We start from the raw sequence: 25,339 nt of genomic DNA on the forward strand, positions 1-25,339 counted from the left end.
ATGGTTTCACCACTAACTTTGCCTGCGGTAAAAGAAAAGAAAGTTGAGTTTTCTCAGCTACCTCTACGCCTTCTTATACCATATAGAGCTTATTGTCTGGGCAAATCTCTAGTCCAAAGATGAACTTCTTTGACTTGTTGTTTATTCGTTTATAAATAGAAATCACCATGTGCTGCACATAACTAAGCATCAGTTGTTTATCATAGAACTGGGATACACATGTATACTGGTGCATACCTTTATACTCTTATCCATTGTTGTGCTGCACTTATATGGTCACTAAATTAATTTTATGTCACATGCATAAATTCTCAGCTAGACAGCTCATGTGTGCACATAGCTATAGTTTTCAAGTCAGAAACACAGCACCGACTCCGATGTCTTGTCTTCTTCTGCAAAACTAACTTCATTTGTATCACTATACATATGTCGACATATAAAAACTTGGCTCACCTACCTTATAGGAAATCGACAGAGCATCATCTATGACCGCACATGTATACTACATATTCATGCTTTTCACTTCGTGCAAAGTCATTTAGAATCCAACTATCTAAGCATGCCTCTTATTCTTCCAATAAGAATAAGTCAAAACTGTCATGAATACTTGAGTCACATGCATAAATGGTTTGTTCAAATTACTTTTCAGTATTTGACATTCATGATATATATATATATATATATATATCCATGGGTTCCAATTGATTAATATTGAGAATGTTTAATTCATGTCCATATATATATATATATATATATATATATATATCCATTGGTTCCAATTGATTAACATTGAGAATGTTTAATTCATGTCCATTGTATCTCACATATTTGCCTCTACAGACATATCTCATTATTTATTAGACATGCATATTTTACATGCTAAATGGCAAACGAATCATATATGATAAACGTCATCAAAAGTTCTTCTCCAAATTTCATTGACAAACTTCAAAATTCATGGTAGAAGCTCACAAATGAAACAACATTGCTTATACACTTTGCCTAAAATCTTATCAAAGTACATATGCAAGGTACTAGTATTGATTTTACATCCTCGTGTACTAATCATCTATTTTGTTTCAAGGGGACATAATCACTGATCACCTCTCCAAGTAACGAAATCATCGTCCTTCTACTAAGATGTTTGGCTAGAGCAATGGAGCATCTTGCTTGGACAACTCCAACATGATTTGGGTACTTACATCAATTTCAAACCCCAACTCACTCCAAATCGGCATAAGATAAGTAACTATATCTTAGCTTTTACGCTCTTGCAATTGGAGCTATTACCCATGCCTTTACATGCTTTTACTACTTCTAAGCACGCCTATAATACATCATACTTGATATGCACTTATAAGCCTCTATGACTTTAAGCATGCTTACCACTTGTACAAATTTTACTAGTACACCTACTACACTCAAAGCCATGCTTAAAATATCTCAATCATCCTTAAGTACATCTACACAAAATGTTATTAGCAAACTTTACTACTAGTACATGCTATATACATGCCATGCTTAAATCAATTTAATGTGACACTCACTTAAACAAACTATGCTACATCTAGAAGCTTGTGACACTTATGACTTAATTAAACATGCTCGGATAACGACTTGCTTGGGCCACGCCCCGCATGCTCGCATAACGCCTACCCACTTAACTACACCCAACTCGCTCGAACACAACCTAACTCGCTCAAACATATCCAACATGCTTTAGTTAAGCTCTAAGGTCACAATGCTTCATAGCTTTCATCGGAAGCTACTCCCAAAATTTTATATGGACACCCATCACACTTGCAACTATCTAATATGCATGTCACATGGCCATAAGATTCATATATTATTACTTGCTATACTTATTTGTCATTGTTCATACAATTACAAACATTGCATGTACTCTATATGTAAACATATGGTCTAGCCTCCAGGCACCGTACCCCACGGGAAAGAGACTTAAACTGGTCTAAGACTCCATGAGTCTATGGTCCATGACCAACCACCAAGCGGTAAGGCAATGCCTCATAATGGCAATGACCGCTATGCGGCATTGTAATCAAGCTTTTCTCCTCCGGGAAAGAGTAAAGGGATTGGTTAACATCGCCCACGGCAGCCATTGATCCGGCAGTTAACCCCCGACACTTGGGTATCAAAAGATTAGGTTCGCTACCTAACGCCCACTGCTTAAACGCAGCTCCCCTAATCAAACAATTATTTGACCATACGGAGATCTATAGCCAGGAGTGGGGGAGTCCTTGGAGGGCCTAGTAGGGGCCCACCCGAAAGGGCATAAGCGTTTGCTCCAACAAATTCTAGACAGACGACACACTTGCACTAATTATGCTCGTTATATGGCACAAAGCTACGCTTTGGTACCAACCCTGCAAGAAAACCCTCCTTGATTGGGGACTTCGGGACTTGCACATACAACCCAGCATAATTAGCAACGGTTACTCTCATGCCTCAGGGCATCACCTTCGAGCTCCCCGTTGATGCCTCATCGCATCCCCGAGCTTTCACGCTCTTGCCTTCAAGGCACCCCTGAGCTCAACGCTCACACTTTGACGGCACCCCCCGAGCTCTGCGCTCAAGCCTCCATGGCACCCCCGAGCTTCTGCTCTTGCCTTCTCGGCAATCCTGAGATTTACACTCATGTCTCCTCGACATAGTACACATTAATGGAATATTGAATTCTTCTACCATTTGTCTTTTTCCACAAATTGAATTCTTTTCACGTTCCATTAATACGAGCGAAAACCAAACAAAACAAGCGTTCGTGTAGCCATCGTTCATGAGTTACGAACTCTGCCTTCACGGCACTCATGCAACTTACACCTCACGAGCATAACCCCATCAACTCGACCTCGTTCGTTTTCTTGCGAGCATCATGCATTCATCATATGCAATTTACATGCTCATTCTTAGTATGCTCACAAAACCATATGCGTTCTTGAGTTTATACGCCATAACCGATCATACTCGGCGCCATTCACATGTATACATTAACATGTATCATGCACCTCGTACATTCGTATATGCCAACGCATATCAATGCAACTCACATTTGTTGCCCAATACAACAAGCATTCTACATATGCGTGCTTTTGTCTTTGTTGTGCAGGTTAACGAGTCCCTCCTTGCTTACGGAGTTCAGGGACTTGTAGGGGCTAGGGGGCCTCTCGGACATTATTTATGCTTAATGACATCATGGGTATAACTCCCCAACTAAGAAGCTCCTCTTACTTTGGGACTTCAGGGACTTGTACATACCTTCACTAATATGGAGGATTTGCTATATCACCAAGCATAATAACACCCTTTTACGGGGGTCCACAAGTCATGGTCAGCCCAATCAAGACATACATCCCGTAGCCCAACATTCAACCTACCCCGTGGTGGTCGGAGGAGGCTAAGACCTCGCCGGAAGCAACCTTCCTGACTTTGCCAACTTGCCTTCACAACATACTTTGAAGACTACTAATGGGACTCTGTTCTACATTGAAGAAAATGTAAATGAGAGGGGTTCCCTTACCTATAAAAGGGACCCCTCCTCCCACTAAAAATCCATCCCATTACACAGTTTGTAATCCCTTTGGGTCGCAAGGTCCAAACCCATATATTGCAACACTTCAAGTGGATGTAGTTTCCTACTAATGAGGGAGACGAACCACTATACATAACCAACTAAGGCTAAGGGAGCTACTTTCTTTCCTTCAAGGAAGCTATAGTATGTATTAAATTGCTGGGATCAGGGTCACAAAGACACATAAGATATCTTCCCTACAACAAACCACTGGACGACGACGGTAATGAGCCTGGCCCAGCGGAGGAGTGGGTCTTGATCTTGCTCAATCACATTCGAAAAGAAAAACAGTGGTCCTCAAAGATTTAATCAATTTTGTAGGTGAATGTCGACAGGGCTATGAGGCTCGAACAAACCAAAAGTGAAGGAGCCGAGTCCAAATCTTCTAACCTAGGATTGAAAAGGAGAGCAACTAATGTAAGGGATACAGCATATTCCAGGCCTACTGTTTCAACCGACATGTTCACGCCCCGACCTTCCAATAACCCTAATATACTCTTAGACCGTTATCTTGCTTCTTATGAAAAGGACCTCAAAGAGTAAATGAGTGTCCTCATACAACTGTTATCTGCTCTGCAAGCTTCAATTCAATCACAAGAAATGGGTGATCCACAAAAGCAGAGTAAGGAGTCCAGCCACATGGGAGCTTTCAGATTCTTGGGCGCAATTGTGGAGCAACCACAATCACCGAAGTCTCAATATAAAGGCTTGATTTCGTGGATGCTAGCATTAATGGGAAGGTTGCCAAGAGTGTGATAATTGACACAGGTGCCACCCACAACTTGGTCTCGGAGACCGAAACACAAAAGACACTAGCAAGTTGCAGGAAGAAGAAACTCACCCATGACCGCTTGCGAAAACCGCAAAGAAGAGGTGACCGCATCAGATCTAGATTATTCATCTTCCTTGTACATGGTGCATATTTTTTGTAATAATTTCCATTTCTCAAATTAACAAGCAAAACTGGAAATGGCCCAGTACTATTGGATCTGGTCGTATTGGTCTCTCATTTCTAAATAGGAAGCCCATATTTCAACTTTTGATTTTTTTATCCTAAATTCAACTTACAAATTGGTTGTTATGTGATAAAAAAGAATTTAAAAAAAAACTGTAAATGAGCTAGCCAATTACCTTTGTATCATCTTGAGCATATGTTGTTTTTCACATTGCACTATTTGATCTTACTTTGTCCTCAAAGTAGTATAAGATAACAGTGGATTTGTTTATGTTTCATTTTTTGTTTTGTTTTGTTTTTTTCTTTTTCTTTTAAGCTTCGGTTTGAGTCGGTTTTTTTTAACTTTTTATAGAAAGTTAGGTTTGGTTCTCTTCGGTCAAACTATGAAAATGAGTCAATGACATCATTTTACTGAAATTATCAAAATGATATCGCTTTATAAGTAGTTTAGTTTTAGTTTAGGGTATTTAAGTAGTTCAACTTTTTTACACAAAACCGAAATGGAACAAAATTAGTTGGCTAGATTTTTGCCATTTATTTCGCATTTCAATTTTGCAAGCTCACCCCTAGATAATGATAACATTTTATTCCATTTTTTTATATTTTGGTAAACACTGAACATGATTAAAATTAGAAATGTGAAAGTTGCAATATTGCATTTGAAATGTCTTCATGCACACATCAAGGAGGACGCATAAAGAATGGCTAATCTAAAAGTTGAATGAACAACAACAACGAATCAGACTCGATGTAGACAACAAAGCAACCTTGCACCTCAACCAACTAGCAAGCAAAATGACTTGCAAAGGCTTTTTTTGGATTTTAGATTCATGCGGGCCAAATATAACAAAAATGTAGTATTACCCCAACGGGCCCAATCTGCACAACCTAAGTTTATTACGGGCTTGGTTGCTATAATATAATACTAGTATTTCTTCACACATACTCTGTATGTGCAACTTATCTATACTATTATGAAGAGAACAAAGTGAACGTGAAAAAACACGAAAACCCCCATACCATATATTATTTTTAAATAATTTCTAATATTTGAAGGGTATTATAGTAAATAATAAAAAACTGATAATCAGTTTTTAAAAGAAAAAAATAGGTTACCACTAACCCATTTTGTACGTGGATAACTTCCCACTACCCTATTATGCAGATAACTTCTCATATTTATCTAACTTCAATAATTATCAAGACATAAATATTACAAAAAGAAAATTTAAAACGAAAAATCTGTTTTACTAGTTATTATTATTTTTTCTTCAGAAAATAAAAAGGGAGCTTCTATTCATACCTCCAAAGTTGGCATTTGGACCTCCCAACTTAATAGACCTCCAACTTATTTTTATAGATAACCAATTTGCTATCTAGACCTCCCTAATTTTTCCACAACGCCCATCGTCCAATAAAATCAATAAAAACTTCTTTTTTTACGTTCTATTCATACCTCGAAAATCAGTAGTCGAACCTCATTCAATTTTTGAAGATTTCACAATCCTATTTTACCCTTCATACAATTAAGCTGCACAAAAAAAAAAAATCTCCAGTTGGTAGTCAATACAATATTTTTTTCATTAAATCAATTGAATATAGAAGCACGTTGGTATACTGCTATCTGCGATGTTTAGATATTACTCTCAATTCTCAAAATTTTTAATTAAACTGAGTTTTTGGATTCAAAGTTTTCATCACTTAATTATGATTTACGTACAGATGCCCGTACTGAAAGTGGTCATGGTGTTTCAAAGCCGGTCCAACATAATGCTCCTTAGCTTGGAGAGAGACATATTTACTAATTACTTCGAGTTGGAAAAAAAGCGCAAGCAGCAATATAATAGGCAATACACAACTTAGAATTTTGCGAATTGCCTCATAGAAACATACTCTTTGTAAAGATAAGAAAATATTTTTTTCTTTTTTTTTGTCGGTGAGCTGTGACCTGTTGGTTATCTAAGATAACCGGTATCGTGGATGTCACAGTTTCAAACCTCACTGACATCATGGGAGAGGAGGGGTGGGGTGGGGTTAAAAAAAATAAAAATAAAAAAGAGGGTTTTTTTTTTCCCTCTTTTGTGTCCTTATTGGTAATTTGGCATGAGTTGACCAAATCAACTATAATTTGGAAAAAGATAGAGGTCTAAATACCAATTTTAGAGGTATGAATAGAAGCTCCCAAATAAAAATGAAAAGAGTTAGTTATTGCAAAGAAAAGATAATGGGAGAGAAAAGTGGGTTGTGGATACTTTTTTTGTTTATTTTTTTAATAAAAATATATTTTGTAAATGTCTTAATTATCCTTTCGATTTAATTAATTCTCAAAGTTTATTAATCTTCTAGGGTATTTTCTATCAAAATTCTAGATCTTGACTAACAAACTTTCTTCTCTTAATAGTAGTATAGGTTATATAAATAATTTTATATCTATAATTTTTTTTTTTTTTTTTACAATGATGGGATTCAACAGAATCTTAATGTCCAAATTTGAAACTTACTGGAGAAGACAGTTCATTCATAGTTGAGCGAGAAATTACACATAATTATTGCGTCAATAAGGTGGTTAGGAAGAACATTATCACAGCAAAACAAATTTTTTTATAGCCATGAAATAAAACTAGAGTCATTAAAATGAGGGTGAGTATGTGACTTCTTCCTCAAAAGGAGTCCAAGCCTTGCTAGAAAATGATGTTGGACACTCCTCATCCATTATGACAAAATAAAATATAAAATAAAAGGTTGTAGCCCATAAGCCAAGCCCTGGTAGAAAAAACTCAGACCCAAGACCAGGAAAATCATTAGTATATGGCCCAGCATAAAGCCCGAATAGGCCTACTTGAGAGATGTAAAGACAATTTTACTCTTTCTTTTCTGCGTCTTTAGAAACCGACTGAGAATTTGAGACTTTGAGGAAACGAGAAGGAGCAGTGCTTATGCAGGGAATCAATGACAGAACTGATGATGATTTATGAATAATGATCTACCCTCCTGTAAGTCTAAGAATCCAATCTTGTATGCCTATTTTTAATTTTTTCTCTGTATTGGTTATTTCTTATTACACTGGTTGAATTTGGTTCTCACATTTTCTTTTCCAGTTCATTGAAACCAATTGTAGTGATATGTGCATATGTCTCTCATACAATACAGTCACAATTTTTGTGTTTAACAGGCTAATTTCTATTACTTTTAAAACTCCCCTATAATTCATCTCCTTCAAATAAAATTTCAGAACCTATGAAGTCATTAGATAGAGGTCAAATATCCTTTGTTCTTGTATATCAAGCATAGCTATGAGTAGCAATGAAATAAAAAGCATATTGTTTTGTTTATAAAATTCAACTTAAAAACATACTTGTAGTTCATACACTGAAAACATATAAATCACCTCTTAATCTATCAAAAGAGACAAAAATATACAAAGAAAAATGCAATATAAATGTATGATTCGAGACCCTCACTTTTCCTTAAACATACACATACAAATCAACACTATTGAAGGTTCATAGATTAATGTGCGTCGATCTCCAACCAAAGTGATCTCTGCAGATTCTGTTTTTGAGGATGCAGATGTAGTACTTGAATTTTCCCCAGGATCCTCCACTGGCATTTGCTATGGATATAAGAAAGGTTTTGGAGGCATTTGGATTCCCTCAGTCTCCCCTTCAAGCATCTCTACTACTTTACTCATTGAAGGACGTTCACTAGGCTTCAGCTGAATGCACCACAATGCAACCATGATCATCTTCTTTATTGTCTTCTTTTCCTCCTCTGTGGCATCTTCTATTTCTATATCCTTTCCATCACTCAATTGTTCAGACACCCATGTTGGAAAATAGATTTGGCTTGATTTCTCTATGGTTGCATTCAAGTTCTTCCTTCTGCCAACCATTTCCATTAACAGCATTCCAAAACTATATACGTCGGCTTTGTATGAAACACCTCCAATATTCTTATAGAATAATTCTGGAGCTATATATCCTAATGTTCCTCTTGCAGCAGTACGTCAAAGACACAATGCTATTATCTAATGGACATAGCCTTGCTAACCCAAAATCAGAAACCTTCGGAGAAAAATTCTCATCTAAGAGAATGTTGTGAGGCTTGATGTCAAAGTGCAAAATTTGCATGGTTCATCCTCGATGTAGATATTCAATACCACGAGCCACTCTAAGTGCTACTTCAAATATTTTCTCACAACTTAAGGAGATCACTCCTTGTTGAGGAAAAATATATTTTTCTAGAGAACCTTTAGGCATGAAATCATACACGAGCACGTTTTGAACTGTCAACACAGTAGCCAAGAAGTTGCACTACGTTAACATGATGAATCCTTCCTATTGTAGCGACTTCATTGATAAATTCTTGCCCGTTAGCTTTGGACTTGCCCAACATCTTAATGGCTACAAGACGACCACTTCGAAGCTTTGCCTTGTATACAGATCCATAGCCTCCTTCTCCCAATTTGTCCTTGAAATCTCTTGTCATCTTTTTGATATTTGAGTAAGAGTACCTTACTGGCATGAGATTATTATTATTCTGCAGAAAGTCTTCTATATTGTCAATTTGTCATACATGGACAAATGCCTCCTTCGCCATTTGCATATTAGTAATGCAATTAAACAGGGAAAGCCAAATACGAATTTGACTGCTTGCAGCTGTCCTGTTTGGTCCATACATATAGGAGTCAATATAGAAAATCAAGTGATTGCTGCAATACTATCAACATTTTCTTAGTATATAAGCTTTGAAAGACACCCTTTACCTGTCCATCTGATCCCTGCATGTTTTATTTATATATTTATTCTTTCTCGTGGAAGCATCACTTTTGTTGTAGTTATCCTAGTGTAGATGACACTCTGTTCTATATTGGTGATGATTATGCACAAGCGATAATTACCTTTCTTGTTTTTATCTCCATTAACAGATGGTCTTTTTTTCTTCTTTTTTTCTTCTTTTTTTTTTCTTGAATTTGTTGTTAAATAGTGCACATGAGAGGTTGTTGTATTTTACCCTTCTGCCATTTTTATCCCTGTGCAGTATTTTACTCCCATTTGCACAATTTAACCGTGAAGATCCTAGAAGGAGCCTAGAGGGGGGTGAATAGGCTCACAACTAATTTTTTTGTTCAAAACTTTCTCAGAAATTGAAACTGGGAGATCAATCCTGAGTGCTGATATTGAACAGAATATATTGAACAATCAAGCAAACCAACTAAAGCATTAAAGAACACAGATTTTTGTTGACGCAGTAAAACCCTATCAAGGGAAAACATCTGCGTGGCCTTTACACTTGAAAGACCAAAACCAAATCACTAATGAAAAACAGATTACAAGTTTCCACTACAGGGATTGAACTGACCGCGGCAATCTTTCCTAGACTGACTCACTAGGCTGTGTGTAATCACTACTTGCTAATTGTTTATACAAGTGATACAACTCAGAAATCTCAACTATGAAACAAGCTATGAACGCAGCAAGTTCAACTTGGAGATTTCACCTTTGACCTTACAATTCCTAACTGAACTCATGGGATGCAAGAGATGAATATGCATGAATGGTTTTGTGCTTTTCAAAATTGTTTCAACATGGAACAATACACTTTGAAAAGCAGAAAACCAAAGAGATAAACTATTAATAAACAAAGGGACTGAAAAGCACAAGTGTTTTCAATAACCGAAATGGAATAGAGAACCCATATATATAGAGGAAAGAGAGAAGGGACAATTCACTCAAAGAACCCTTAATCTCAATTGGAGTAGGTAAACCCATACCCATAATTTCAGATTGCCCATGTAAACCCATGCTCCTAATTTCAATTGGGAAACCAATTCAAGAACCCAAAACACTCAAGCTCCATAATCAAAACTGACATAGGAAGGGAACCCATGAAAAACCATTGACTTTTTGAAAGAGATGCCATGTATGAGCTTACTTGAGCCATGATGAAGAGGGGTCTTCCTTTGATCTTCAAGTTTGAAGCTTGATCTTGGACAAGATAGCAAGATGAGATGGGATTGGGAACCACGACAACAAGGCAGCAAACTGAGATGAGGTTGCAAGTTCTAATTGAACTAGTCTTCAAACTTGGTCTTGGTCTTCGACAGCAAGGCAGCCCCCAAAGAGAAAAAGAAGCAATTTGCAATTGATCAATTATGCTAAGACGGGAAAGCTGCTAGCAACTGATTTTCCAGTCTTCACGAGGGTCTTTGACAGCAAGACAACCAAGTCAACCACAACAATTGTATTTAAACAAGTATGGGCTTGGGCTGCAACCTTGGGCTTCTTAATGAATAGAGTTTTGTGAAGAAGGAATGCCAATACTATACTAACAATCTCCCCCTTTGGCATTCCTAAACAAAACACTACTTTGCAACACAAGACTAGCCTAACACTTAGACAGCAGCAGCAAAACAAACCTGAAACAATTGCACAAGAAATACCAAGTGAAGCATGGGCACTTAAGGCACAAGAAAAACAATGCAGCCAAGCAAAGCATTTTAAGATCACATGAAGCATTAGCAATAAGGAACAGCCACAAAGGCACCTAATACTTCTCCCCCTTTTTGTCTAGGAATGACAAAGGGAAAATGCTATCAACAAGAACAGAAAACATCCATTCAAGAGTACAAAATCTGCAGAAAAATGCAAATGGCCAACTTGGATAACATTTTTAAAATAACAGCCTTCAATTTTGAAGAACACAAGGAAGACAACATGTATCAATGAATACTCCCCCTCAATATATGCAGGGGATTATTGAGAATTTAAAAATGCAAGCAAGCAAGGATGAAGGACATAGTCAATCCTAGATTTATCTTGACGAGCCAGGCAAAGAGCCACAGAGGATTGTAGAGAACATTTGAATCCCTCCAGATCCCACAAAGAAACTCAAGACAATTTGTTAGTTCCTTTTTGTAAACACAGCTCAAAGATGACATTTCATGATTCTTGAATTTTTTTTGAGAAACTTGAGCTAAACCATCCAAGGGATAAGAATTGATACATAAGAGATTACAAAGAAATGAGATGAAGTCCTATTTGTTTTCATTGATCCTTATCTCTCTAATTTTTTTTTTGTTTAATGGGCTAAATACAAATTACTACCCTGTGGTTTAAGTTAAAAATCAATTCAGTTCCTGAACTTCTAAGTTCATCAAAAACACCCCTGCACTTTCAATTTTGATCTAATAGGTCCAATTTGTTAGTTTTCCGACAATTGAGTTATTTAACTTGTTAATGTGGCTCATATATGGCCTATGTTTTATGATATGGTATCGAGGTGGTCTGCATAGTCAATTTAGGAGTGAGTCCTACTATTAAAAATAAATAGTTTTTCAACAAATAATCTAACTATAACTTGAACTCATAACAGAATATTAACGAATTGGACCTATTAGATCAAAATTGAAAGTGCAAAGGTATTTTTGATGAAATTAGAAGTCGAGGGACTGAATTGATTTTGGACCTAAACCACAGGGTACTAACTAGTATTTAGCCCTTTTTTAATTTATTTAGCTCATAATCATTAGTTTTGTTAAGCTGGAGCTTTTTAGGAATAAACCCATATTTTTGACCCATGTAACAAGTCTTATGTCAATGGCTCTCAAACTAGTTGGTTTTAAGGCATTAAGTGTAACAAGGACACTCCAAAGGACATATCAACTCGAGTCAAAAAGAGGATATCAAACAAGAAGATACCACCAGGGTGACCAAGCCATTCCCTTTTCTTCCCAATCCTCATATCGTTCACCACGACCGAGGCCCGTTTACTTTGGGAATAGCCTGGCCAAGCTTCTCTAAATATTTTCACAAAGAAGCATACACTACTCATCTCAAACCAACATAAAAACTGAGCACAATATGGAACCCCACAAGAGATTTAGGTGCAAGAGTTTAAGATGATAGACTTTTTAACAAAAATGAGCAGTGAACAATAGAAAGCAGATGCAAAGAGTCTTGAGAACCTTGAGTGACCAAGGAAGAAGAAATTATGAACAAACTACCCTCTGATCTTAGATCAAGACATGATCAGTATTTTCCAGGATTGAAACAATGCATACAATCCCCAAAGGAAATAAAACACTCATTTTTCACAACCTACACTAAATGCAGCACACATAATATACAACACACAACTTGCATAAATGAGTAAGAATATTCAGGCAGTAGGACACACACCAATAGACTTCCTAAGAGACTCAAAACGAAGGTTGTCTAAGGGTTTTGTAAACAAATCAGCCAATTGATTTTCAGTGGGAATGAATTCCAACTCAAGGATATTTGCATCAATAAGATCACGAATGAAATGATATCGAATATCAATATACTTTGTGCGTGAGTGCTGAACAGGATTCGTAGAGATGTTAATGGCACTAGTGTTGTCACAAAAGATTGACAACTTACCTTGAGGGAAACCATAGTCGTTCAACATTTATTTCATCCATAGCATTTGGGTGCAATAACTACCAGTTGCAATGTACTCGACTTCAGCAGTTGAGAGAGACACACAGTTTTGCTTCTTGCTATGCCGTGAAACAAGATTGTTTCCCACAAAAAAACATCCACCCGAGGTGCTTCTTCGATCATCCACATTTCCTACCCAATCTGAGTCAGTATAACCTGCAATCTCAACATTTGAATCAAAGGTGTACACCACCCCATAGTTAGAAGTTCCAGAAACATATCTAATGATGCTTTTAACAGTCTTTAGATGTGATTCCTTAGGATTAGCTTGATATCTAGCACAAACACCAACACTAAAAGAAATATCAGGTCTGCTAGCAGTAAGGTACAACAAGCTTCCTATCATGCTTCTATACAAGGTTTGATCAACACTAATTCCAGTCAAATCCACATCAAGTTTTGAACTAGTTCCCATGGGATTTCAGACAGTAGTAGCAGCATCCAAACCAAACATTTTCACAAGATCATTGTCATATTTGGTTTGAGAGATGTAGAGACCATCACTCCTTTGTTGGACTTGCAGACCAAGAAAATAATTCAATTTGCCACACAAACTCATTTTTCATGATATTAGTGAATTCTTCAATCAATGAATCTGAAGTTGAACCAAAAACAATGTCATCCACATAGACTTGAGCAAGAATTAAATGATGAGAAGTTCTTTTTACAAACAAAGTTTTGTCAATTGAACCTCTAACATAGCCTTTATCCAAAAGATGAGAGGAAAGTCTCTCATACCAAGCTCTAGGGGCTTGTTTCTTGTTTCAGCCCATAGAGAGCTTTCTTAAGTCTATACACATGGTCGGGATGGATAGGATCTATGAATCCTGCAGGTTGTTCAACATAAACTTCTTCTTGAAGAACACCATTTAAAAACGCACTTTTCACATCCATTTGAGAAAGAGTAAACCTCAAATGACATGCAATGGCAAAGAGAAGACGAACAGATTCAAGCCTTGCAACAAGGGCAAAGGTTTCATCAAAATCAAGACCTTCAACTTGAGAATACCCTTGAGCAACAAACCTTGCTTTGTTGCGGGTAATCTGACCCTTTTCATCAGATTTGTTTTTGAAAATCCATTTTGTTCCAATGACATTTGAAGAGTCCGGTCTAGGAACCAAATACCACACATCATTTCCAAAAAATTGACTCAATTCATCTTGCATGGCATTTATCCAATTAACATCACACAAAGCCTCTTTAGCATTTTTAGGTTCTATAACAGAAACAAAACCATAAAATGTAATGATGCTAATATCTTCTTGATGCTTTGCAATGAAGCATGAAAGAATAGAGAGATTGCTTACAACCCTTTTTGCTTGTCTCCTTGTTTTCAAACCATCATTCACATCACCAATGATGTCAGAAGAGGAATGATCCTTATGCACTTGCTGCTGTCCAGTTCTGTAAACAGGCTGGATTGTAGAGGTATCATCAATCCCCTCTGAAGCTTCCTCGTCTTCTTGGCCTTCAGCAGCAGCATCATCATCCTTTGCCTTCTCGAAAAGTACCTGATCAAAACTTATACAAGGCGTATGTGAGAGCACAATTGAGTCATCAATAGATACATTAATGGTTTCCATCACAGAACAAGTTCTCTTGTTATACACCCTATAAGCTCTACTATTCAAGGAGTAACTAAGAAAGACTCCCTTGTCACTTTTAGCATCAAATTTGGCAAGGTATTCTCTATCCCTATAGATGTAACAAGGGCTGCCAAACACTCTCAAATGGCTCACATTTGGTTTCTTTCCTTTCAAAACCTCATAAGGAGTTTTTTCAGTTCCGGGTCTAAAGATGACTCTATTGATGGTATAGCAAGCATTGCTAACCGCTTCTGCCCAAAAAGTATGAGCAAGACCAGCAGAGTTTAACATAATTGTCCCCATTTCAATTAAGACCCTATTTTTCCTTTCCACAACACCATTTTGTTGAGGAGTTTTGGGAGCCGAAAACTCATGCTTAATTCCCATTTCACAACAAAATTTATCAAATGAAGCATTTTCAAATTCAGTTCCATGATCAGTTCTAAGTCTTACAATTCATCTATTTGAAGAGTATTGTTCATTTAAAATCATTTTGCACAAGCTTTAAAGTTGTCAAAAGCATCAGATTTTTCACACAAGAATTTCACCCAAGTGAACCTAGAAAAATCATCGACTAGAACAAGCATGTACTTCTTACCACCTAAGCTTCTAGTTTGAACAGGTCCAACCAAATCCATATGCATTAAATCCAAAGGTTGTGAAGTAGACATAGAATTAATGACCCTATGTGAAGAACGAGTTTGCTTACCAAGCTTGCAACCCTCACACATACCAGTTGGTTTCCCACTCAATTTGGGCAAACCTCTTACCCCTTCTTTGGTGGAGAGCTTCACCAAGTCTTGGTAGTTCACATGGCAGAGGCGTCTATGCCAAAGATTGAGAGTATCTTCAGTTGAGGAGGAACTAAGACAAATCTGAGAAGAGATAGAATCATTAGCATTGACACAATAACAATGATCTTTGGATCGTAGTCCACCCATGACACTCTTACCCTTACCATCAAGAACAAGACATCTCTACTTATTGAATCTAACCTCTTCAAAGTCATCACTCAATTGACTCACACTAATGAGTTTAGCTTGGAGTCCTTCAACATACAACACATTTTTTAAATTTGGGATACCAGGAGCAGTTACAATCCCTTTTCCCACAACCTTTGCTTTCTTTCCGTCACCAAAAGTGACAGAACCACTAATAACCTCATCATAGAAGGATGAGAACCAGTTTTATCACCTGTCATGTGCCTAGAACACCCACTATCCAAATACCAAGTATCAGCTCTTCTAGATGATAGAGCCGTAAGAGCAACCAAACAAGTAGCAATGGAGTCATTTTCTTCCACATGTGAGAAACATAAAGAGGATAGAAGACACATTTCTAAAGGTTCATAATCAGTTCCACAAATGTCAAAGGGTTTAAAATCAGCAGAAGCAAGTGGATGAAATGACTTATTTTTCTTTGCCCAAACAACATTTTCTTTTCTCGGGATTGCAACAAGTTTAGCAATCCTACCATATTCTTTCAAATATTTTTCCAGAGTTGACTGTAAAGAAAGAAGCAGAGAGTTTTCATGAGACCTTGTAGACTTTTGAGGACTATTTCTGAGTTTATGACACCTTGGTCTAATGTGTCTTGTAATACCACAGTGGTGACAAATGGGAATGAATTTTTTGGATGACTTAGGGACATTTTCTTTAGGCAGCAACCTACTTTTCACAAAAATAGTTGGCTTTTTAGAGGAGCTTTCTCCAGAATGAAAACCAAGACTATTTTTGTCCCTATCAACTTTGCACATTCCAATCATTTTGGAAACTTTATCAGATCCAATTGAAAATTTTGAAAACTTTTCTTGAGAATCATGTAAGGATTTTTCAAGAGAGATTTTTTCAGAAGTTATAGAATTGACTAACCTGATTTGAGCATTCAAGTTCTCTTGCAGAGTCTCCACTTGACTTACCAATACATTTCTTTCAATTTCCCACTTCTTCTTGCAGGATTGCAACTTCTCAGCGATCCCAGATTTTTCTTTTTCACAAACAGCAAGTTGATCCTTCAATTCCTCAGTCTTTCCAATCATTATTTTTGAGGCTTTGTACAGTTGCTGGAACTTGTTAGAGGCTACCTCCTCGGAGTGCTCATCATCATTAGATTCATCTAAGGACTCATTTTGGTGGTACCAACAAGAGCAACATTTTCCTCTTCATGGTCGGACTGAGTTTCAGATTCACTATCACTCCAAGAGGTTTTAAAAGCTCTATTTGATTGAGACTTACATTTCTTGTTTGCACAATCAGCAACAAGATGACCATATCCTTGACACTCAAAACATTTTGGTTTTTCACTAAAAAACTTCTTTTGAAAAGGCTTGGAAGACTTTGAGTATTTGTCATTAGAAGCATCATCGATTTGATTTCTTTTGGAAGAAGTGGAACCAGAAAAATTTTTAGAAGAGAATGACCTTCCCGATTTAAGAAATTTTTTGAACTGTTTTGTGAGAAGAGCAAATTCTTCTAGATTAAAATCAGAAGGGTCTTCTTCTTTTTTCAAAGTGCTTAAAGCAATTGATTTTTCTTTCTGACCCTTTCTCCTTTTTGACTTAAAGGTTTTCAAATTTCCCACAAGCTCATCTGATGAGTATGAATCAAGATCTTGAGCTTCCTCAATGGCAATTTGCTTAGTCTCAAAACTAGGAGGAAGAGCTAGAAGAAACTTTTTCACAATTCTATGCTGTAAAATAGGATCACTCAACCCATGACATTGATTGGTAACATTGATGAGGCGACTATGGAAGTCATCAACAGATTCATCCTCTCTCATAGTCATTTATTAAAATTTTAGCACAAGGCTTTGAAGTTTTTGTGCCTTCACCTTTTTGTTACCCTCATGAGTGGTTTGAAGTAATTCCCAAGAAGTTTTAGCAGTTGGACAATTTGTAATTCTTTTTCTTTCCTTATCCGACAAGGCAGTGAAAAGGCTATAGCGAGCTTTAGTATCACATTTGTGATCAGATTGCTCAGCAATAGTCCACTGACCTCTTGGTTTAGGAATAGGATTTGAAGTTTCAGTTTCCTTTTTAGTTGGTTCTATCCAACCCTTCTCTATAATGTTCCATAACTTATCCTCTTGAGATTGCAGGAAAGCCATCATCATTACTTTCCATTGAGAATAATATTTCCCATCAAAATATGGACGAGAGTTAATGGAACTAGAGACTCTATCAGGGTCCATTCTAGGAGGTAAAAGGAACACACTAACACAGGTTAGTGACCCGCTTTGATACCAATTAAAGATCCTAGAAGGAGCCTAGAGGGGGTTGAATAGGCTCACAACCAATTTTTTTGTTCAAAACTTTCTCAAGGATTGCAACTGGGTGATCAATCCTGAGTGCTAATATTGAACAGAATATTAAACAATCAAGCAAACCAACTAAACCATTAAAGAACACAGATTTTTGTTGAAGTAGTAAAACCCTATCAAGGGAAAACATCTACGTGGCCTTTACACTTGAAAGACCAAAACCAAATCACTAATGAAAAACAGATTACAAGTTTCCACTACAGGGATTGAACTGACCGAGGCAATCTTTCCTAGACTGACTCACTAGGCTGTGTGTAATCACTACTTGCTAATTGTTTATACAAGTGATACAACTCAGAAATCTCAACTATGAAACAAGCTATGAACGCAACAAGTTCGACTTGGAGATTTCACCTTTGAAGCTTTCAATTCCCAACTGAACTAATGGGATGCAAGAGATGAATATGCATGAATGGTTTTGTGTTTTTCAAATTGTTTTCAACATGGAACAATACACTTTGAAAAGTAGAAAACCAAAGCGATAAACTCTTAATAAACAAAGGGACTGAAAAGCACAAGTGTTTTCAATAACCGAAATGGAACAGAGAACCCATATATATAGAGGAAAGAGAGAAGGGACAGTTCACTTAAAGAACCCTTAATCTCAATTGGAGTAGGTAAACCCATACCCATAATTTCAGATTGCCCATGTAAACCCATGCTCCTAATTTCAATTGGGAAACCAATTCAAGAACCCAAAACACTCAAGCTCCATAATCAAAACTGACATAGGAAGGGAACCCATGAAAAACCATTGACTTTTTGAAAGAGATGCCATGTATGAGCTTACTTGAGCCATGATGAAGAGGGGTCTTCTTTTGATCTTCAAGTTTGAAGCTTGATCTTGGACAAGACAGCAAGATGAGATGGGATTGGGAACCACGACAACAAGGCAGCAAACTGAGATGAGGTTGCAAGTTCTAATTGAACTAGTCTTCAAACTTGGTCTTGGTCTTCGATAGCAAGGCAGCCCCCAAAGAGAAAAAGAAACAATTTGTAATTGATCAATTATGCTAAGATGGCATGGGAAAGCTGCTAGCAACTGATTTTCCAGTCTTCACGAGGGTCTTTGACAGCAAGACAACCAAGTCAACCACAACAATTGTATTTAAACAAGTATGGGTTTGGGCTGCAACCTTGGGCTTCTTAATGAATAGAGTTTTGTGAACAAGGAATGCCAATACTATACTAACAAACTGTAAATAGAAGGAAGGACCACATTGGCTAATAATAGAGATAACACAAGGACTGAATTGGCTAAATTGAATACACAAGGATATGTCAAGTTGGTTGAAAGGGATCAAAACATGTTTGTAGTTGATTGGCTCTAATGTATATAACTTTAAATACAAGTATGTACATATAATATATATATATATATATATATGTATGTATGTGTGTGTGTGTAAAATTTCAAAACGAGGAAAGAAATGATGATTAAGATAATATAACATAATAGCTACCTGCATCTTTAAAACTTCATCTTTTAATTCAGTCTTCCCCAACCGAAAAAGCTACAAAGTTACAACCTAGCCTCACGCACCAAAGAAAAAAAGAAAACCAGTCTTCGTTCTCTCCCGGCTGGACGTTAGCCGACGTTTTTGTCATGCGGCTCGGTCCGAGAGGGGAGCTTTGTTTTCCTTAGCTTTTCTTAGTTTCTCTAGTTCTTTTGCCTTCTTAGTAGGTACTAGTGTTCGAAGGAGGATAAAGACTGATGCCGCATAGAGGGAGGATGGCAAGATCAGGATCTTTCCGCCTTAGATCTGATCGGGGACGATGAGTGGGGCTGTCGTTTGATGATAAGGAACCCACAGTTGGTATTGCGATCCAGGCTATGATCCCGAGGCTCGTGTTGGTGGTGGCGGGAGGGATGGTTTACTGCCGCTTTGCTGGCGGCGTCTGGGCTATGGCAGGCATAATCCAAAGGCAACGGCGGCGAGAATCTAGAAGTGCGACAGTGATAACGCAGATGCCTAGGGTTTGGTGGTGGGCAGTTATTACTAGTTTTTAGGGTTTAGTTTCTTTTGTTTGTTTTTCAGCAATAAGTCACTATCAGGGTTTTGTTTTAAGTATTAGTTGTTGGTCGGGTGCATTGCAATGTTTGGCATAAACAATCTTCTATTCGACGGTCTATAGGTCGGTCCTGTTCTGGAGTTTGGTCAGCAGTGGTGGCGAAAATGTCTGGCGGTGTCATACTGGCATAGACAATCATCCTTGGCTTTCTAGTGGGATTGTTCTTGTCTGATTTCGGGTCAGAGGTGATGGTGATTTGGAGCAGTTGTGGATTGACGGTGTTGGTATTACAGTGGCAATGGACTTGGGTTTAATTTAGTCTCAGGTCTGACGGTCCAACATTTTATTTTGGTTGGGTTTGAAGTCACAAGGAGTGTAGACTTGGTCGATCAAAGGCAGGTTAGGAGGACTCTGGGTGGCGAGTTAGTGTTGACAAAGTTGTGTGTCAAGGATTCACTGCTCCTGCGCATATTGTCTTTGCCTTTTAATTGTAGTGCAAGTTTTAAGTCTGTAGTTGAGTCGGGGCCTCTTTTGGCTCCATCAGTTAGTCATTTTGGAGTTCTAGTGTGAAGTCCAGTGGTCATTTTTGTGTATGAGATGTTGTCAAAACTCATTGTATCCAGTTCATTATTAATGAAGTTTCTTCTTGATAAAAAAAATAAAATAAAATAACATAACTGAACACCAGCATCTACTACTCGGATTGTAAAATTATTGTAATTGATTTCTCTTACGTAATACTTTCCTGAATACAAGGACAACACAACAATAGTATTTTTTTTCTCACAGGACAGCTCATCCATTTCTTTGCCACAGATTTGAGAGTCTCCTTTTACACGAAATGGAGGTTTTATGTTAATACTCCCACAAGATAGGGTACAACTGGTATGATGAGAAGTAGAATCGGAAATCAAAGATGGTGTTAGGGAACAGAAGGAAGAAGAAAGAACAAAAAATGAAGAAGGGCTGTATAACCAGCAAATAGGACATTTTCTCTGGACATGGTGTGAGAGAGGACGGAGGAAGAGAGACTGCAAAGTGATGGAACAAAACTGAGATTAGATAATTTATTGGGGTTTGTGGCCGGCAAAATATATATAAATTTACGAAGCAACAGTTGCTAATCTAGCCATTGTTACAAAAATGAATCAAATCCTAAACAATTCATTCAAACCATAAATTAAAAAAAGTATATGGTCCAGTACGTGAAGGTGCGTGGAAGTAGCAGACAGTAGGAAACAACATATACAGTTTTTTTGTCTATCCTATACAATGCTGTCATAAGATTCTTAACTCGATCAAAAAGAAAAATAATAGTCAGAAGTATCAACTGAACATTAGAAATATTTCTCCTTCTCTTGTGCTGGTTGTTCATAGTATCAGATCATGTTTCGCATGATAGAGCAGGTGGCCTTGAAAATTATGGAGAAACACGTTGTAAATTCAACGGTCCAGCCATCCTATTCCCTTTTCGAGTTAAAGAAAGGCAGCCAATCCATTGCGGTTATGAAGGCTTTGATCTATCATGCACCAATGACTACCAGACTGTACTCGAGAGTCGAGATGCCATCATCAGCTTTTAACAAGCTCTTAGTGCATTCGATTAACTATACATCTCAGCAAATTGAAATTTACGACCCTAATGGTTGTATGTAGACACAGCTTTTGAACATCAACTTATCTTCTTCAGATTCTTTTCCCTTCAGATCCATAAACGATGTAGTTGATTATACCACTTTCAGTTGTCCATCTTCAACCGAAAGAGATCGATATAGTACAGACCGGTGTTTGGTGAAACATAGCCTTTGTCTTGGCACTAGTTCTGGAAACTAGATGTTTGCAGTATCCTGTTCTATTACAAATCAATTCAAGGACAAGTTGGGCCAGGGGGCCTTTGGAACAATGTATACATGTTGTGAAATTGTTTTTGAGTGAAATACATGTAACCCCTAAACACTTGAGCGGTAATATTTAGTGTACCTTTGTGAGTTTAGTGGGTTATATTGGGTCTTTTAAATGCCTATTTGATTATGGTGGATTGATTTGACACGTGGTCAACACATGCATATATTTGAGAATTTTTCTTATGTGCTTCTTAATTGCCTTAGAAATTCATAAGTCCTATGTTGTGCTTTATCAACTTTATGGTCATATACATAATTAGTTCTTCGAGGGTTATAGCTGGAAAGAGATAATACCGCGGTTTCTTTACGTTTGAGCATTTGTGTTTGAGTTAATAGATTTTTGGCAATTAATTTACATTTAGTTTGCTTGGGGACAAGCAAATTTCAAGTGTGGGGGTGTGATTATACTCATTTATATGCGTGTAATAAATAAACAAATCCCCATATCAATTAATATGTAATTAATCCATTTTTATTTACTTTGTAGAAAATAAGCGGAATTGCGGAAACGAGAGAAAATTGTGTGAAATTGAAGTAAATTGGAGTTTCCGACAAAAGGACGAAATAGTCAATGCAGGTCAATCGTGGTCAACATCATCAAGGGAGCGGAATCCAATTACCTCCAATAATATGTGTGGAAGTGCATTGAGAAGAGAGAAGAAAGAAAGAAGAAAAAAAAATGGGGAAAAGAAAGAAAGAAGAAAGGTAAAGAGAAGAAAAAAAAAATCTAATTTTTGCTGACGTCAACAATGGCATGAGCTGATCCTTTGTCCCTTCCCCACATGCATTCTCCCCTCCCTTTCTTTTATTACCCTTTTCTTTTTCTTATCCTCATCCTCTCACATGTGGCCACATGGCCCTTAACTTTCTCTTCTTCCCCTTTCACGGCTAGCCACACAAATCCCATTCCAATTATCTCATTTCTTTTTCTTCTCCCACCAGAACACACACACACATATATATATATGAGGAAATAATTATTTACCCAATTTTAGCTTAAAAATTGTCCACTTACCCAAACACTCTAAGAGCATCTCCAGAGGAAAGGTCAAATTTCTTGTGCCCAATTCAAATTTGAAGGATGACATGGAAATTTGACATTTACTGAAATTCTACACCAACCCATAGGTCAAATAAATATTATTAGTTTATTACTTACTCTCTCTCTTCCTCATCTGTTTCTCTCTTTACTGTTATTCCTTCTCTTTCTGTATTTCCTATGTTCTTTCTGAAAATCAGAGCTTGGGATAAGGCAGATCAAGGACTTGAAAATCAGGTAAACTTGGGATAAGGTAGATCAGAGACGGTGGATGTTATGTAGTTCTCCATGAAAATCAATTTTTTCTCTCTGTCTCTATCTTCCTCTCCTGTTTGGACTGTTTCTCTCCATGTTCTTCACTTCTTCTTTTTTCAATTACTAATCAATCATCCTAGCGACCTAGCCACCTAGTTCTTGATCCACCTAGTTCTCTTTTCAGAGACCATTTTATACCCACCGATTTCCGGATTTGCTGCACTTTTTAGAAACCCAAATCCCATTATCAAAAACAAACATCTATCTTCTCATCATTTTGTTTCCATTTTCTTTCATTAGAAACAAGGCAAAGGCTTAGAAGCCCAGAATTATAGAAAGGAAATAAGATCTGATATCTGGTTTCATGCATAGTTGGGTAAATAGAGAGAGAGAGAGAGAGAGAGAGAGAGAGAGAGAGAGAGTAGAACGCAGGGAAGAGAGTGAGGGGAGAAGAAAGAAATAATAAAAAAAATAAAAGACAGAGGAAGCTGCGTCTGTCAAATTTGACAGTGGAGGGATCTATGTCAATTAGACGTGTGTATGACATATGGGTTGGAGCAGTGTTTTATCAATCAATTATTACCGTTGGGCATGCCACGTGGATTTGACCTCTCCATTGGAGATGGTCTAAGAGATTGCCCACTTACCCAAACACTCTAAGAGATTATTTCCCTATTACCCAATTAAGTTTTTTTTTATATTCTTTTTTATTTATTTTTAGGACAATTTTTCCCCCTCCTTCTTTGTCACTTAGAGAGAGAAGTGATAGGAGACCTTGCCGGACTCCGGTGACCAGTGGCCTGCCGCGGACTCCTGTGACTGGTGACTGGAATCCGGCTTCTACTATCGGACTGGTGACCGGATTCCTGCGTTTGAAATTATTGCTCCTTAATAATACCCGGTAATCATATTATTGCCCACCCCCCAATACTCATATTATTGCCCCCCAATAATCATATTATTGCCTCCAATAATCATATTATTGCTCCCCAATAATCATATTATTGCCTTCCAGTGAGTTGCATAAACTCCCAAAACTAAAATGAATACACTAAAGGCACAATTGATCAATTTATATGTTCAATTCTACACGTTTTTTTTTCCCTTCCCCATTCTTGGAGCTCACAGTTTACCCAAAAAAAAAAAAATTCATCGACTCGTCGTCCTATAGTTTACCCTACCTCCACTGCGGTACCAAAATCCAGACTCTCCTCCCCAATTAATCACTCACCGTGTCTTCATCTCTGGATTTCGAAGGCTATACGTCGGTCGACCTGATTTTGGGTCTGGACAACGAGTCGGTGATTATATATGCCGTCGATCGGTTTGTTAACTTGAGTTTCTTGGAGGCAGAAAGTCACGCCCCTGATTTTCAACACAATAAAAATCGATATATAATCTCATAATTATACATGCGCGATCATTCAACCATCAATACAAATACATGGAGACATCTTCCTTTAAACCAAGTACATATTGATGCCCTGAAACAACAATTCTAACATTGACTCGCTCCACAAAGTCACATATTACACAAAACTTACGAATTAAATTGTCATCACAAAATAAAACGTAAATGCTCATCAGAGCTTACTACATAGAGGAAGTCATAACAATGGCAAAACCAACAAAATTTGCTTCCCACCCGTTCTGCAGCCAACAAGCTACCACAGCTTCAGCCACGATTACCCTGACCTGCAGGATTAACCCCTACACCATTGAATGGTGCATCGGGTTTCCATACAACAAAACCCGGTAAGCTTATGAAAGCTCGTATGAGTAACTCATGAACATCAATCAACAACTCACACACATCAGCCTAAGAAACCATGCAACCATGATTCCTTCTAACATCCCATATCCTTTCCACCGAAAGGACAACATAATCACCGCTGTGAAAATGTTCTATTTACTAACTTAACCATCAAGAAGCAATTCAAGTCTCATCTAGACAATAAAAGAAGAATACTCTTGGAACTCTCCTTTAACTACATACTTATGAGTCTCCAGCAACCTCGACCGTTACCCCCATAAGCTACAATGACAGACAGACTAGAACTCTGTTTGAAATTGTAACCACTCGTCCGGCCAAGGACGTGATTACCTATTTCCTGCCTTGGTCACCATCTGTGACAAATGATTTCAGACCCCGTCTGGTCATAAAATCAAACATCAAGGTCACCATCTGCAACCTGTCACCATATGTGACATATGATC

At 37.5% G+C, this 25,339-nt stretch overlaps 1 pseudogene; it reads right to left on the minus strand.

Annotated features, from left to right (window-relative positions):
• Positions 1-8,154: 8,154 nt before the first annotated feature.
• On the minus strand, positions 8,155-13,421 carry LOC112201484 (annotated as a pseudogene).
• Positions 13,422-25,339: the final 11,918 nt, after the last annotated feature.

The sequence above is a fragment of the Rosa chinensis genome, chromosome 1 (assembly GCF_002994745.2).
Source record: "Rosa chinensis cultivar Old Blush chromosome 1, RchiOBHm-V2, whole genome shotgun sequence".
NCBI classification, from domain to species: domain Eukaryota; kingdom Viridiplantae; phylum Streptophyta; class Magnoliopsida; order Rosales; family Rosaceae; genus Rosa; species Rosa chinensis.